Below are 17,923 nucleotides of genomic sequence, written 5' to 3'. Positions count from 1 at the left end.
GTGGCCGGTCGGGGAACTCCAGCCCTCTCCAGAAAAGTTTAAAAAAGATAGAGAAAAAACAAAGGCACAAACATAAAATCCATAACAAAGTGAAAGTAAAAGTGTGGAGAAAATGGCAGAGAAGAAAGAAAAACCAAAAACAATGGGAAGAAGAAGGAAGGACGTCAGAAGAAGAAGATGAAGGCCTTACTGGTACGAGGAGACCCGCCGTGGAGAGAGAAGCCCGCTCCCTGAGGTCAGTCAAAGCCCCAAACTCGGGACTACAAAAATGGCTCATGGAGCCAAACAAAAGTGCTCAAACGCGCATGCGCGAGGGGGGACCAGCTGAGGAGTTGATCTCCACAGCTGAAGCAGACAACTACAACACAACAGCAAGAGGAAAACATAGAAAATAACGAGAACAAGAAGGAAGAGAGTAAAAATAAGAAATCAAAGAAACAACAGATGACCAACCCAGAGGAAGAAGACCAACACCAAGACACTTCTAATAAAAATAATAACAAAAATACCCAACAAAATAAAACAAACAAACCAAGAAGAAAACCAGAAGAGACAGAGGTAAAGGACACAGATCCTGGAGTGTACTCAGAAGAAGAGGAGGAAGAACACAGAGAAATGGAAGATGAAGGGAAGGGCAAGTACATGGATATATTTTTTTTAAAGAATATATGGAAACAGTAAAAGAATGGCAGTCACAAGAATTCAGTGAAATAAAAAGAATAAAAAGTACAGAAGAAAAAGTGAATAGATTAGAGATGATCATGACAGATATAGGAAAAAGAGTAGACAAGGTGGAAGAACGAGAAACAGCCATAGAAATGGAAGTAGATGACTTAAAAAATAAATTAGAAGGATCTGATAAAAAAGTTAAAGAGGCACAGGAGCTGTTAGCTCAGAAGATAGATATAATGGAAAATTATAATAGAAGAAACAATATAAAGATAGTGGGCCTTGAGGAAGATGAAGAAGACAAAAATATGAAAGAATTTATAAAAGAATGGATCCCTAGGATCCTAGGAAAACCAGAATTACAGGAAGAAATGGAAATAGAAAGGGCACACAGAACATTAGCCCCTAAACCACAACAACAACAAAATCCAAGATCCATTCTAGTAAAATTCCTAAGATATACAACAAGAGAAAATATATTGGAGAAGGCAATAAAAAATAAGAGAAGACAAAAAAACCACTGGAATACAAGGGTCAAAAAATTTTTTTATATCCAGATATAAGTTTTGAACTCCTGAAGAAGAGAAATGAGTTCAATGCAGCAAAAACGACCCTATGGAAAAAAGGTTATAAATTTATGTTAAAATACCCAGCAGTACTTAAAATAGTTATTCCGGGGCAGCAAAATAAACTATTCTCGGATCCGGAAGAAGCACGAAAATTTGCAGAACAACTACAAAACAGACAGAGAGATGAAGAGATGTAACAAGAACAAAAATGACAACAAACTATATGTATGTGTGTATGTAGGTATGTATATATATGTGTATATATAAAAATAGAGTATAGATAAGAACTAAGAAGGGAAAGAAAAGGAAGAAAGGAAGTAAGGAGGGAATTAAGAGAGTGACCTTTGTTATATATGAAGATTAAAATCTTTTCTGGGGGGGCTGGGTGGGGAGGAATTGCAGTCACTGCGAAATCCAAATGGAGAGGGGAGATGTGGTTGCCCGACAAGGGACAAAGGGCAACTCAGAAAGGGGAGGGACTATTGGGGTTAAAGGAATTTTAGATATGAGAATAGTGGAAATATTTTATGTTTTAGAAATGTTGTCTTATAATGTGTTCAAAAAAAGAAAGCAGAAATGGATAAGAAGGGAAGGTGGTGATGAGGAAATGGAAATGAAAGATAAACAAAGTATGAAATGGCTATGTTGAACTATATGACTTTAAATATTAATGGAATACATAACCAAATCAAAAGGAAGAAACTGTTAAATTTACTGAAAAAAGAAAAAAATTGATATAGCATTCATACAAGAAACACATCTAACTGAAGTGGAACACAAGAAATTAAAGAGAGATTGGATAGGACAAGTAACAGCAGCGTCATATAATTCAAAAGCCAGAGGAGTGGCTATATTAATCAATACAAATGTGCCAATCAAAATAGAAGAGGAAATAATAGATCCAGCAGGGAGATATGTAATGATAAAATGTCAGATATATGAAGAAGATCAAAAATTTATGCAAGATATCTTTTAGAAGATAGCAGATAAGCAAGGGAACATACTAATAGGAGGGGATTTTAACCTTAATTTGGACTCAAACATGGATAAAACTGGAAAAACTAACAGAAAGAACAAAGTAACCAAATTTATAATTAAATCGATGCAAGAAATGCAACTTTTGGATATATGGAGGAAACAACACCCAAAGGAAAAGGAATATTCATGTTATTCATGTTATTCAAGTTATGTCTATATTCATAGACATAAAACATACTCAAGGATAGACCTATTCCTGTTATCAGCCCACATTCAAGGGAGAGTTAGGAAAACGGAATATAAAGCTAGACTATTATCAGACCACTCACCCCTGTTATTAGCAATAGAGCTAGAGGACATCCCACCAAGAATATATAGATGGAGATTAAACTCCATGCTACTTAAAAGACAGGATTTTAGAGAATTAATTGAACGACAAATTAAAATGTACTTTGAAATAAATACGGAATCAGTGAAAGATAAGTTTATACTATGGAACGCAATGAAAGCTTTCATCAGAGGGCAAATAATAAGTTATGTAACGAAGATGAAGAAGGACTACAATCGGGAAACAGAACAGTTGGAAAGGGAAATAACAAATATAGAAAAAGAATTAGCAATAAAGGAAGATACAACTAAAAGAAGAGAATTGGCAGATAAAAAAATAAAATATGAAACACTACAAACATATAAGGTGGAGAAGAACATAATGAAGACAAAACAGAATATTATGAGCTAGGAGAAAAAACGCACAAAATTCTAGCATGGCAGCTTAAGACAGAACAAACTAAAAGAATGGTATTGGCATTAAGGAAAAAGGACAAACAAATTACATGTAATCCAATGGAGATCAATGAATACTTCAGGGAATTCTACGAGCAACTATATCAAACTGAAAACGAAGGGAAAGAAGACAAAATAGATGAATTTCTAACTAAAATTGAACTACCAAAATTACAAACAGAGGAGCAAAATAAATTAATAAAACCATTTGAAATAGAATAATTACAGGAGATAGTAAAAAAACTACCGAACAATAAAACACCAGGAGAGGATGGATTCCCAATAGAATTCTATAAAACATTTAAAGACATTAATTCCTCCCCTTCTGGAAGTAATCAACCAAATTGATAAAACACAAAGCATACCAGATTCATGCAAAACAGCAATAATTACAGTAATACCAAAGACAGGGAAAGATCCACTTGTACCAGCGTCATATAGACCAATATCTTTACTTAACACAGATTATAAGATAATAGCTAAACTATTAGCAAACAGATTGGCCGACTATGTACCAAAAATAGTAAATCTAGACCAAACTGGATTTATTAAAAAAAGACGAACAACAGACAATATCTGTAAATTTATTAACTTAATTCATGCAGTAGAAGGAAATAAAACTCCAACAGAAGCGGTTGCTTTAGACGCAGAGAAGGCCTTTGACAGAGTAGAATGGAATTATTTATTCAAAGTACTACAAAAATTCAGAAATATATTAATTGGATTAAAGCATTATATAAGGGACCATTGGCGAAAGTGACAGTAAATGGATATATATCAAAACAATTTAACTTAAGCAGATCAACAAGGCAGGGATGTCCACTATCTCCCTCTCTGTTTGCGTTAGCTATAGAACCAGTGGCAGAACTGATAAGAACAGAAAATAAAATAAAAGGGATAAAAATAAAAGAGAAGGAATATAAAATCAGTCTATTTGCAGATGACATTATAATATACTTAACAGAACCAGAAATATCAATAAAAGAATTACATAGGAAATTGAAGGAATATGGAGAAGTATCGGGGTACAAGATCAATGCAAATAAAAGTGAAGCAATGCCAATGAATAATGCGGATTTCACAAAGTTTAAGAAAGAATCGCCATTTAGATTGCAAACACAAATAATGCGATACCTAGGTATACAACTAAATAAAAACCTCGGCCATCTATATAAACTCAATTATACCATCCATTAATAAAAAAATTAAAAGATAACAGAGCATTGGAAAGACTTACCACTAACACTGATAGGAAGGATAAACTGTATTAAAATGAATATTTTCCCAAGGATACAATACCTATTTCAGTCATTACCAATACACCTAACAGAGAAATTCTTCAAGGAGTTAAAGAAAATAATAAGGAAATTCTTATGGAAAGGGGGGGAAACCAAGGATAGCACTAGATAAATTAACAGAATGGTACAAACAAGGAGCCTTACAACTACCAAACTTTAAGAATTATTATAGAGCCACACAATTAAGATACCTATCAGATTTTTATCAAACAAGCGAAAAACCAGATTGGACCAGATTAGAACTAGATAAAATAGGGAAGAAGATACCTGAACATATATTATATAAATGGGATGAAAAATTGGTGCAACGTAGGAATTCACCAGTATTGCATCATCTGCTCAACATTTGGAAGAAGATTCATGTAGAAAGGAATAAAACAAATTACCAACTACCAAAACTAATATTGACGCAAAATCAGTAATCCCTTTCACAATAGATTACCTTTCCTTTAGAGAATGGGAGAGAAAAGGGATCAAAAGAATAGAAAATTGTTTTTCGGGAAATAAATTATTATCCTTTGAACAAATGAAGGGTAAATATAATATAACTCACGATACAATGTTTGCATACTACCAGCTGAAAACCTACTTGAAGGACAAATTGGGAAACAGTCTGAGGTTACCAGAAGGAAGAAATTTTGAATATGTGATTACAGACACAATGATAATTAAAAAGTTTGTAACAAACATGTACATCAAACTGCAAGAAAAGGAGAACGAGGAAACAAACGGTAAACCTAACCAAAAATGGGAACAAGATCTAAACATAAAGATAAAGAATGAAACATGGGAGAAGCTATGCTCCGGAACTATGAGAAATACAATAAACACGAGGTTACGCATGATACAATATAACTGGAAACACAGTCTATACATCACACCTCAAAAGTTAAATGAATGGGACCGAACAGTATCAGACAGATGTTTTCGCTGGAAAAAGGAAACGGGAACAACAATTCATGCAATTTGGACATGTGAGAAAGTGGAAAAATTTTGGGAAGATCTAAACCAGATATTAAATAAAATCAAAAAAAGCAATATACCAAAAAACCCAAAGATCTTCCTCCTAAGTAATATAAGAAATAAAGAATTTGGACTCGAATTGGATGGAGCACAAAAAAGATTTGTTTTGATAGCCCTAGCTGTAGCAAAAAAATGTATTATGTCAACCTGGAAATTAGAAGACTACTTGAGAATACAACAATGGTACATAGAAATAAATAAATGTATTCCATTAGAAAAAAATAACATATAATTTAAGAAATAACATCACAATATTCGAACAAATATGGGAGCCATACATGAAACACAATAGAGAAATCCTACCATGGACTTCCACCACCTAAAATGACAGAAGGAGAAGACAATGAAAAGAACTGACTCAGTAAAATTTCTTGTGAAGGAGAAGACAATGAAAAGAACTGACTCAGTAAAATTTCTTGTTTATTTTTATTAAGTGACAACATTGTTTAACGGGTTTAATGTATCTTATAGATTGAACTTTAAATAAATGGGGAAGGGAGTGAGGGAGGGAGGGAAGGGAGGGGGAAAAAGGGGGAGAAAATGACACTATATATTTAAGAAGAAAAATGTCTGTGTGTATCTTGGTCAATATGGTTTATAGTGTGAAAAATAAAAATAAAAAAAAATGTTGGAAGCAACGAAGTAAATGGACTGTCGATATATGCTAGCTTCAGCCTGTCAATGGAGACTCTGTCAGCTTTCCCATTTCTGCAAATCACAAAAGTCTTCAGGTGGTGTTGTATGACCTTATAAGGTCTGTAATAAACAAGCTGAAGTGGTCTGCGAACAGCATCATATTGAAGGAACATATGCGTACAGCATTGTAAATCATTCAGCTCATACACTGCACGCGACACATGGCGCGTAGGTATTGGTCTGAGCAACCGCATGCTTTCTCGAAGACAGTCGACATAATTCAACGGATCATAGAGCACTTTCCCCAAACCCAAATTGACTTATTGGATCCCTCAAGTTGTTGGGTAAGGGGTAAGAGAGATACTGCTGTATTCAGCAGGAAATGGCGGTAGAAATTCATCATCCTTAGACAATGTTGTAACTGGCCAAATGTAACAGTAGTAGGAAAATCTTGAATTTCTTGCACTTTCATTCCTGGTAATTCTGTGTATTAAAAATACAAGATCAGCAGCATCAAAACGCATTTACTTGGATTGACCAGAATGCCAAATTCATCAAGTGTCCGGAACAGTGAGATAAGATGGCGCTTGTGCTCCTCTTCCTCCACACTTGCTCCAAGAATATCGTCGATATACAAAATCGAGACCAAAGAATATGTGGTCCATAAACCGTTAGAATTGTTATGTACTGAGGAAATCTGGGACTATTTTATGCTAGAGCATGAACACTAACACTGTAAGAGCCACATCACCCATGAGAGTGGTGCATGCGCGGTGAGAGACATTGTATCTATATGCGACCCAGTAGCCTGATGTGTGTAAAGAAATGTTCTGTAAACTTACAAGCCTTACTTGTGTTTGTTAAGACTTTAGATGGTGCAATCTGAACACAACATGATCAATTGAAACCTACATCATATAGAACAAAAAATTGCAATAAAGACAGAGAGAATGAAACAAAGAAAATGTATCATTATCTGATCACCAGTGCTGGAGAAGAAAATGGCCGCAGCAGCATTACACCCAGTCATGGACTGGGAAGCCGGCGACATAATAGAGGCTTTCAAAATGTTCAAGCAGAAGTGCAACCTGACATTCAAAAGTTTCCTCAAGGGAATCACGCCAGAGGAAAAGGTTAGTTACGTCCTTCTTTGGACGGGGGAGTGAGGACTAGATCTGTTTAATAGCTGGGAGCTGGCTGAAGGGGAAGAAAATAACCCAGAAAGGATATTTGAAAAATGTTCCTCTCATTTGGAACCGCAATCCAACCAGGGATTAAAACAAGAGCATGATGAATCGGTAGATAATTTCCTCACAAGGCTAAAGAATATTTCTGCGAAATGCAAGTTCAAAGAAATTGAGGAGAGAATAGTCGACCGACTAATTTGAGGACGTGCTCACCTCGAAGTGCAGAAAGCTCTCTTAGGAAAAGATAGTTTGAAACTAGCAGATGCCATAGTTGCAGCCAGGGCCTTCGAGGCCACTAGGAGGCAAATGCAATCCCTCTCCGTGCAGGCCAACACCCAGCACAGTGATGGAAGGGTCGATGCCATAAAGCGCCCACAGAGAAAGCTGCAGACATCTGAGAACTGTAGGAGGTGCGGCAGACTACACCCCTTCGACAAGCACAAGAAATGCAGGATCTGTGGGAAGGTCAATCACTGGGAAAAGATGAGCAGGTCTGGCATGAAAAGAGAGAGAAGGAAAGTACACCAAGTCGAGGGAAACAACAGCAGTGACACCGACACACTGATGCTCGATAACGAAACAATACTCCTCTGTGAGGCATCAAAGAAAGGGAAGGAAGAAAAAAAAAATGAATCGCACACTAAGATCCAAGTGAGGAGAAACATCAGAAACAAACCAACAAAATTCAACTTGAAAATAAAGTTGGACACTGGATCACAAAGCAACATCCTCCCACTCAAAGTGTACCGTCAGAGGTTCCCCAAGAACCTGCTGAACAGGTACCCAAAGGAAGGCACTCTAGAAGCCGTAAATGTCAAGTTCACAGCCAACGTTGGCCCTCTGATTAAACAACTCGGAAAAGTCCAAATATAAGGTAGACATAAAGGAAAGAGCATCATATGGACATTCTTCGTGGTTGATGCCAATGGACCAGCAATCCTAGGCCTGAATAGTTGTCAGGAATTACAGCTAATCTCTGTAAATAATGAGATCTGGCAGAAGGAAATGTCCAAGAGGATCAATAGTGATATCCTGCTTGAGCAATGCCCTCCGATCACAAACAAGGCCGAGCTTATTGACATGATTCCTGAATGCTTTGATGCAAAGTCAGGTGCTTCAGAAATTTCAAATACCACATAACCATAGACTCAGAATGCAAACCAATAATCCATGCTCCATGGAAGGTGCCAATAGAACTGAAACACAGGCTAGAGCAGGAGCTTGAAGAAATGGAAGGAAAATGAGTGATAGCAAAAGTGGTCAAGCCAACTGACTGGAAGATTCCATTGAAATAAAGGAAAAAGGAAAAACCAAATGGCCACCTGAGGATATGTCTGGACTCAAAAGACTTAAACCAAGCAATCAAAAGAGGTCACTATCCAACACCAACACTGGAAGTCATCATTTCTGAACTAGCGGGATCCAAAGTCTTTAGCAAACTGGATGCAAAGAATGGACATTGGAACGTGAAGCTGGATGCAGAATCAACTCTGCTCACAATGTTCAATACTCCATTCGGCCGGTACAAGTTCTTATGACTACCTTTTGGCTTAAAGATGAGCCAAGACGTCTTCCAGCAAATGATAGGTGAGACTGACAGGGGATGAAAGGTCTTTGATAGAGATGGGAAAACCCACGACCTTGACTTACACGAAGCCATGGAGAGAACAAGAGGGGCCAGCATCAAACTCAATGCAGACAAATGCATCATTAAAGAGAAGGAGTGCCAATTCTTCGGAATGGTGTACACACCTGATGGGGTCAGGCCAAGCCCAGAGAAGGTCACAATCATTGCTGAAATGGAACACCCAAAGGACATAAAGGAACTAAAAAGCTTCCTTGGCCTGATCCAGTACATGAGTTCCTTCACCCCACACACTGCAGACCACACAGCCAACATCAGAGAGTTGCTGAAAGAGGATGTGGAGTTTCAGTGGTCACGACCGCATCAACAAAATTTCGACAAGCTTAAGGAAGTGGTCTGTAAAGAAATAGAACTGAGTTACTACGACTGAAAAAAAGGCGTCATATTACAAGTAGACACTTCAATCATAGGCTTCGGGGCAGCATTGGTGCAAGAAGGAAAACCAATAGCCTTTGCCTCATAGGCCCTGACAACAGCAGAGACCCAATATACCAATATCAAAAGGGAGTTGTTGGCAATCGCATATGGATGCAAAAAATTCCACAAATTCCTCTATGGGATATAGTTTGTGGTGGATAGTGATCCACTGAAAAACTTTAAGTTGTAATAAATTTTTTTAATGTTCATTTTTTTTTATGAAGGAGGGATGTTATATACTGAGAAACCTGGGACTATATACTAGAGGATGAACACTAACACTGTAAGAGCCACATCACACATGAGAGTGGTGCATACGTGGTGAATGACATTGTACCTATACGCGACCCAGTAGCCTGATGTGAGTAAAGAAATGTGCTGTAAACTTACAAGCCTTTCCAGATGGTACAACCTGGACATAACAGGAATATTTGAGCTGCATTCTGTAATCCAAATGGCATTCAAAGAAACTCATATGTGCAGAAAGGAGAAATTACTGCTGTCTTGGTAACATAAGACTTCACCAGAATTTGGTAGTAAGCATGCTCCAGGTCTACTTTTGCAAATGCACGTTTGCCGTGCAGGTTCACTGAGAAATCTTGTAAATTGGGAATGTTGTTTCGGTCAGGAATTGGTGCAGAAATTTCGGTGGTCCCTCTAACGCCGGAAGAGCACAGACACCCTAATAGATCATGTGTTTTGTTGGCCACAAATGATTCTCATATTCAGGCATACGGCCAGAGGTCACTCACGCTGGATTTTGGTCCCAGCAAACCATTACAATGGGTTTTCATGGTTGTAAATGTGGCGAATTCCATCTTGGGGGCAGATTTTCTGTCACATTTTTCACTGCTGATGGGTAAAGAATTACTGTGTTGTGGACTACAGCACTTGTATGCTAGTGGGCTGCATTTTTCATCCTTCCAACATTGACACTTGCCTGACGAGCCTCCAACCTAGTTCCTGCCCTTTCCAAGCATTGTTCAAGCATTTCCCTTTTGCCTAGTGACCCCCACCGTATGGCCATGGGGACATTAAACATGAACTGACCCATCACATTGAGGCCTGGGGTCCTCCAGTTGCAGCGTGGGCTCATAGAATACCCCGTATCATCTTAAAATTAGGATAGTGGAATTCCACAGCAGGGAATAGATTGCAGATCTGATAGCTGCTGGGTGTTGTCGTTGCATATGGCCTCCTAGCAATGTGTATTGCTATCTTCAGAGTCCAACGGTCTACAGTCTTTTATGTCTTTAATTTTTTAAAAGACATACAGCACAGTAACAGGCTATTTCAGCCCACAAGTCTATGCCGCCCAATTAACCTAGATTTTGAATGGTGGGAGGAAACCAGTGCCCCTGGGGAAAACCCACAAAAACACAGGGAGAACGTACAAACTCCTTATGGACAGCATGGGATTTGAACCCAAGTCCCAACTGCCCTTGAAAGGAAGGATGTGGAAACTTTGGAAAGGTTAAAGAAGGTATTTACCATGGTGTTGCCTGGATTAGATGGTATGAGAAGTTTCTCAAACTTGGGACATTTTCTCTGGAACATCAGAGGCTGAGGGGAGAGCTGATGGAAATGAATTAAATTATGACAAGCATAAATGGCGTAGACAGTTAGAATCCTTTTCCGAGGGTAAAAATGCCCAACGCTAGAAGACACTAAAAGTAAGGGTGAGGGCCAAGTGTTTTAATGCAGGGAGTGGTAGGTATCTGGATTGGTCTGCTAGGGATAGAGATGGAACCAGATCCCATAATAGCATTTAAGAGGCTTCTATGTAAATGGTGACGCACAAGGTTGCAGTGGCCACTTCGCCAATATATAACGGTCAAAATCCCTACCCTACGCATTTTTTTAATGATCATCAAACACTAAAGGAAATTAGAAACAGGACATGGAAATTAGAAACAAGACATGGAAATTCAAACTAGGGGATTGGATTGAATAATATATTGAGCAGTTTTAATCTGCATGAAGCAAGAGAGATAGTCTGCAGTAAACTGCAGAGTGGATGCTGAAGACTTGAGGAAGGCCATTGGAGATGTGAGGGAGGCCATTGGAAGCACTGTGCAAGTGGGCTCAAGGCAACCTTACCTGCAAAGGGAAGATAGCTAGAGATAAAAATGGATTACCTGAGACTGTGTGTGAACCAAAAAAGAACTGTAAGGCTGCTGTGCTCTGGTGATTACAGAAGTGTGACTCAGGTCCCCATTCCAGGCTGAGCGATACAGCTAGATGGCCATGTTACCCTTTGGGAAGACAGAGACGCTGCTGCTTCTGGCAAGACTTGAGGAGGGGGTCTGTGCATCTACATAAATGAGAACTGGTGCACAAATGCTTCTTTTATAAACACCTTCTGCTCAGCAAAGATAAAGTACCTGATGATGAAATGCAGACCCTTCTATTTGCCCAGGGAATTTTCCACCATGCTGATTACTGCAGTTTACATTCTTCTGAGAATGAGGCTGAAGCAACGAAGGAGCTTTATGAAGCTATATGCAAAGCCCAGATGTCCCACCTTGATGGTTGTACAAGTGTAACTGGTGACTTCAATTGCTCCAATCTGAAAGCTGTTCTACCACTGTTTCAATGGTGGGTGTACATCAAAGACCCTGGTGCATACAAGGCAGCTCCTCACCCCCACCTTGGAGACACGGATCACATGTCCATCCTGCTAACCTCAGCATACAGATCACTGGCAAACGATCATTTTGCAGGGAGATCAGGACATGGCTGGGGCAAGGGGGAATGGGGGTACAGCAACATTACAAGACTGTTTGAAAACCACAGATTGGAGCTGTTTCAGGGTGGCAGCCACTAGAACAGCCATGTAAACATAGACGAGTACATGAGCTCAGTGACAGACTACATTAGCAAGTGTATCAAGGATGTCACAAAGATCAAATGCTTCACACCAGGTTTAACCAGAAACCATAATTGGACAAAGAGGGCTGTACACTTCTCAAAGCTCGATATGTAGGATTTGGGACAGAAGACAGGTTGGCTGAACTTGCCCACGCAATTCGGAAACAAAGTATAGGAATGCACCATGCAGCACCGGTAACACAAAATGCCTGTGGCAAGGGATCAAAACAAAAACGGATCACAAGACAATCTTGTGAGGCAATGACAACAATGTCTCCCTTCCTGACAGACTGGATATCTTCTATGGATGGTTAGATGAGAAAAACAGGCTAATGCCAAAGATAGTTCCACCTCTCCCTGAAGATCAGGCTCCTTCCATAGCCTCTGCTGAGGTGAGGAAAATTCTACCCAGGGTGAACCCATAAAAGGCAGCGGGACTAGACAACATACCCAGTTGAGTACTGAAGGACTGTGAAGATTAACTGACAGATGTCCTTATGGAGATTTTCAACATGTCATTGCAGCAGTCCATCATCCCTGCAGATTTTAAGGCAAGTACCATTATTCCAGTGCCAAAGATGGCAACAGTAACAGGCCTCTATGACGAACGGCCTGTGGCACTGACCTCCACCATTTTTAAATACTTCGAGCATCTGGTGATGGAATGCATCGAGTTCACCTCCCAGAGATACTGGACCCACAGACAGAACCATTCCACTGATGATGCTATAGCCTTGTCTCTCCATTCCATCCTGACCCACCTGGAAAATGAAGTCTCATAAGCCAGGGTGCTATTCATTTTCAACTTGGTGTTTAATAAAACCATACCCCAGAGGTTGGTGGAGAAGCTATCCTCACTGGATTCAACACCCTTCTCTGCAACTGAATTCTGGACTTCTGTCTGTACAGGTTGGCAGGAGAATGCTGAGCAGTGATGCACCTCAGGGCTGGTGCTCAGTCTACTCCTGTTCATGATGCTGACCCATAACTGCAATACTAATCCAGCTCCAACAGAGTCATCAGGTTTGCAGATGACACATCAGCAGTTGGCTTCATCAGCAACCAGGATATGTCGCACAATGGAGGTAGAAAATCTCATGAATAATAACCTGAGTGTCAACATGGACAAGATAAAGGAGATGATTGTGGATTTCTGGACTTCAGGAAGACCAAACATGACCACCCTCCAGTACACATTAATAGCTCGGTCTTGGAGGGAATGGAGAGTCCATTTAAGAAATGACCTGTCCTAGACACCTAACATCTCCTTAATTGTCAGGAAGCGCAACAGTGGCAGCACTTCCTGAAAAGGCTGAGGTGGCCAAGGCTACCGGTCACCATTCTGTCAACTTTCTACAGGAGCTCCAGTGAGAGCGTCCTGGCCGAAATCCACAGGAATCCCACCATCCCACCCCCTCCCCAATTGATGTGATTTACCAGAATCATTGTTTAAAGAGGGCTCTAAAAATCTGTAATGACCCCTACCAACCTGCAGACAGCATCTTCTAGCTACTCCTGCCAGGAAAGAGATACAGAAGTATCAGAGCCAGGCAGAAGAACAGCTTCTGCCCAGTGAGACTGCTGAATGACCGCTAAATCAACTTCCTGTGACACTACTATTTATTGATCATATTTATTTTTAATATACATATATGATTTGTATATAGGTTCTGTGTATATGTACAGTTTGTCTGTATGCAGCCTCTACTCTCAAAACCTCCCACCACCTCTTCACTCTGCTACCATCGAGATAAAGGTCAGGTGCCAAAAGACGAGCTCTCAGTGGCACAAGGACAGCTTCTTCCCCGCTGCCATCAGATTCCTGAATAATCAATGATCCAAAGACACTGCCTGACTTTTCATGCATTATTCTTTTTTTTTGTTATAGAATTGTTGTAATATGAATGTTTACACTAAGATGCCGCAGCAAAAGACCGAATTTCATGACTTGTTCTTGACAACAAATTCTGATCCTGATCTGATTCTGTTTGCACCATTTTTGCATCGTGGACAAGAGAAAACTTTTTGTCAGTTTGTACTGGTACAATCGGATGATAAATAAACATGAATTTGAACATGAACATGCAGGGAATAGAAGGATATGTGGACTTGACTTGATGGGCAAAGAGCTGAGATTTACTTTAATTTGTCATTGTGTACAGAGCAGGCAACATGGGCTGAATGGCCCAGTCCTGCTTTGTTTTATTCTATGCCCATGACTATGTCTCTGCATTTCTAGCCCACTTTTCTGTCCAATTCTATATCCATCGGCTCTGTGAGTAAAGAATTTCAAAACTTGCTACCCAATATACAAAGAAACATCATCCGACCCAAGTCCCACATGAACATCTTCCCTGTTCCAATCTCTCCTATCAAGTGAAACAACTTTGCAACAGCCACCTGTCAATAAATCAATGGTATCACCAATCATTCTTCAAAGTTCTTCAGAATAAAGGCAAATCTCACTCTCTCCTCTTAATTCAGCCCCCTCATCCAAGGAATCTCTGCCGATTTTAACCTGCACCAAAATGATATCTTCACAATAATTAAGCAAACAAAGAACTTTAATAATACAAACTACAAGAGTAATTCTCATTCTCACTCATAATGAGTAAGAAAACAGCACACATTCGTATCAATTTAAGTATCAACGTGCCCCAAGGATTGTAAGCACATGGAATAAACATTAAGTGGAGGGGAAATATTCATCTTTATACCTGATATCATGAATCCTTCATTCATTTCAGATAGTAGAGATAGACAACATACTAGTTTAAATCATATTTAAGAGGGCTTTAGATCCTGTAACTACTAAAAAAAACTTTTAATTCCCTTAATTTTATAGTAAATAAAAATTGTAATGTGGCATTGCTTGGCAGCTCTGTCATAAATGCTTTGTGGGCTTGATCCAAAGTGTGATTCCCAATTTTAGACCCCATTATATCCTACTTAAAACATTGCATTACAGCTTGTCAGGAAGCATACAGTTTGTTTTTTTTTTAAACATTTCAGGTCAAGTAATGCTGAACTGAAATATTCTTTCCTAAAATTCCTTCCTCCCCATGTTACTTTAAAAAGATGTAAAGGCATTCTACATTTTGTAAAAAGAGGGATTACTATCCATGTCTTTGATTTTTAGTAACAATGTTGCACATTTTCATCTTGTCCCCCGATACTTTTGCTTCCCTATTTTTGTAATCTATTCCACCCGTACAACACCCAGATCTCTACACTCCAGCAGTTCTGGTTACCTGATCAGCTTTGGTGTTCATTGTTCCACTATTATCACCTCTGCCTTCAAAGCTGTTAGTCTTGGAATTCCCTCCCTAAATATTTCTGCTTACACTGCGTACCTCTCTCTCTCTTAGGATATTCTTCATAATCTAGCTGTTAGTTATAATAATTGCAGGCTCAGGCATAATTTAGCAATCACAGCATAAGGTAATAGTTGAAAAATCAGCTTAGGTGAAACTTCTGTGTCTACTCTGTCACAACCTGTTGCAAGTTTTGAGATCTCTGCAAGTTCAGTCCTCAGAAAGAACCCAGTCATATTTTCTCAATAATTATCGCTAGCAGTTCTGGTAACATCTTTAAAATATTTTTCAATGCCCTCTCCATCATCTCAATATTCTGCCCACAAAGTGACAACTAAAATTAGATGCAGCACCCAAGTCTGGTACAGACGACTTCTCCATTTGTGCAACTTCTCCACTTCTCAGGTCCATCCCTCTCGAAAATAAGTAGGTAATTTGATTTGTTTGATATCATTTTAACCTTTTTAGTAGGTCTTTTTGTTACATCTACAGACTTCTTTCCGACTTCACTCCATTCAGATTTTTATTTTCATATGAATGTGTGACATCACTAATTATTGTTCAATATTGTAATACCTCATACAATGAAATTCTTTTACAAATTTTAAGTCCTTTTAACAAGCGATCAATGTCTTCTTGGCATTTGTTGCAATTCTCCTTATTATTGATTATTCTCACTTCAACCACATTGCTTCCAACTATCCCAAATCCCATCAATTAAGAGGCGACACTCATGAGGACCTGCTGATACTGTCAATGGAGAAGACCCAGGATAGACAGGTTGATGTGAGAATGGGAAAGGAGGTTGAAATGGCATGAAACCAGGAGTTCAGGATGGCCAGTGTGGATACAGCACAGAAGCTGTGTGAAACGGTCTCTAAATCTGCATTTGGTCTCGTTGACGTACAGGAGGCTACATCGGGAACACTGAATGCAGTAGGAGGCGCGCATGATTTTTTTTTGCCTCGCGTGAAAGGGTTCTCAGATCCCTAGGTAGTGGTGAGGGATAAGGTGTAAGAACAAGTGTTACACTTCCTGCAGCTGCAGGAGACAGTACCGTGGATGATGGAAAGGGATGGTGAGGGATAAATGTGTCTGTTTGTGTGGTCTAGTTGCAGCTGGCAAAATGACAGAGGATGATGTTCTGAATGTGGTGCCTGATGGGGTGAAAGGTGAGGACAAGAGGAACCTTATTTGGAGGGGGGGGGGTGGTTTAAGAGTAAAACTCCAAGAGACAGAGGAAATGTGGATGATAGCTCTATTGAACAGTAGAGGATATGTCTCATTGCTTCCTGAGATGTCCTGGAATGGAATGCTTTATCTTGAGAGCAACTGGGAGAAGGATGTGAATCATTGCAGGAGTCTGGGTGGGAGGAGGTGTAGTTGAGATAACTGTGGGAGTCAGTGGGTTAGTAGCTCACACTGCTATCTCAGCTGCACTTCCTCCCACTTGACTACTACCATCTGTGTGATTAACTTGTCCACTCATCTTTCTCCATCCACTTCACCATTACCCTTTGTACTTTACCCTGCAAATATAGGAAGTTAAATACTTGTTCAGTCCTCCTTCCACACCACCACCTAGGGACATACACACCTCTTTCACAGGAGGCAAAGATTAGCGTGGACCTCATCAAACCTCATCTATTGCATTTAGTGGACCCAATGTTGCCTCCTGTACACCAGTGAGACCAAATACAGACTTAGGGACTATTTCACGAGCATCTGTCCATGATGGTTATTCCAAGCTCTCGTTTGCATCCCATTTCAACTCCCCTTCCCACGCTGACCTATCTGTCCTCGGCCCTCTCAATTGCCAACTCTCCATTTATGTGCCTCTTCTACTCTTCCCCTCTCCCTGTTTTTGTCCCTTTTCCCACGCACCCACCCCTACTCAGCCCTCCTCCCATTCTCATCCTCGTCATAATTACTTCCATTCCCTTCTACCCCCATCTCTCCACTGGATCCTTTTGCTCTCTTACATTTCCTTGTCTTGGATTCATCTGGTTTTACTTTTTCTACCAACATTATCACCTCTTCTCATCATAACTGGCAGCCTTTGTCTTCTAATCACCCACTCCATCCTATGTGACTCATCTCCACCTACCTGATCCATTTGTTTTTCTTGCCTCTCTCTCCCTTTCTCTGGCATCTGCCAAAATACTGCCTCTTTCCATCATGTCTCACAGTGAAATGGTTCACCAGTCCCTCATGAGACCCCTCTCCTACCCCTCATATTCTGTGCTTTTTACACCGATTTGTCTTCTACATTTCCCCCATCACAATAAAGGGTTTCAGCTCAGAACATTGACCAATACTTTTTTTTCCCATTGATGCAGCTTGACCCTCCAGCAGATTGTGCTCAGACATACCAATTCAGTGTTGCCTACTCAATTGTGTTTTGGTCCCCAAGTTTACATTATTACTAGAAGTTGTGAACAACAGTGGCTCTAGACATTATGGGACATCACTTTTCACTTTCTGATTAGTAACCCTGCACTCCTACCCTTTGCTTTTCCTCGTGAAGCCAACT

The sequence above is a fragment of the Narcine bancroftii genome, chromosome 2 (assembly GCF_036971445.1).
Source record: "Narcine bancroftii isolate sNarBan1 chromosome 2, sNarBan1.hap1, whole genome shotgun sequence".
Taxonomy (NCBI): Eukaryota; Metazoa; Chordata; class Chondrichthyes; order Torpediniformes; family Narcinidae; genus Narcine; species Narcine bancroftii.
This window is presented reverse-complemented; position numbering follows the sequence as displayed.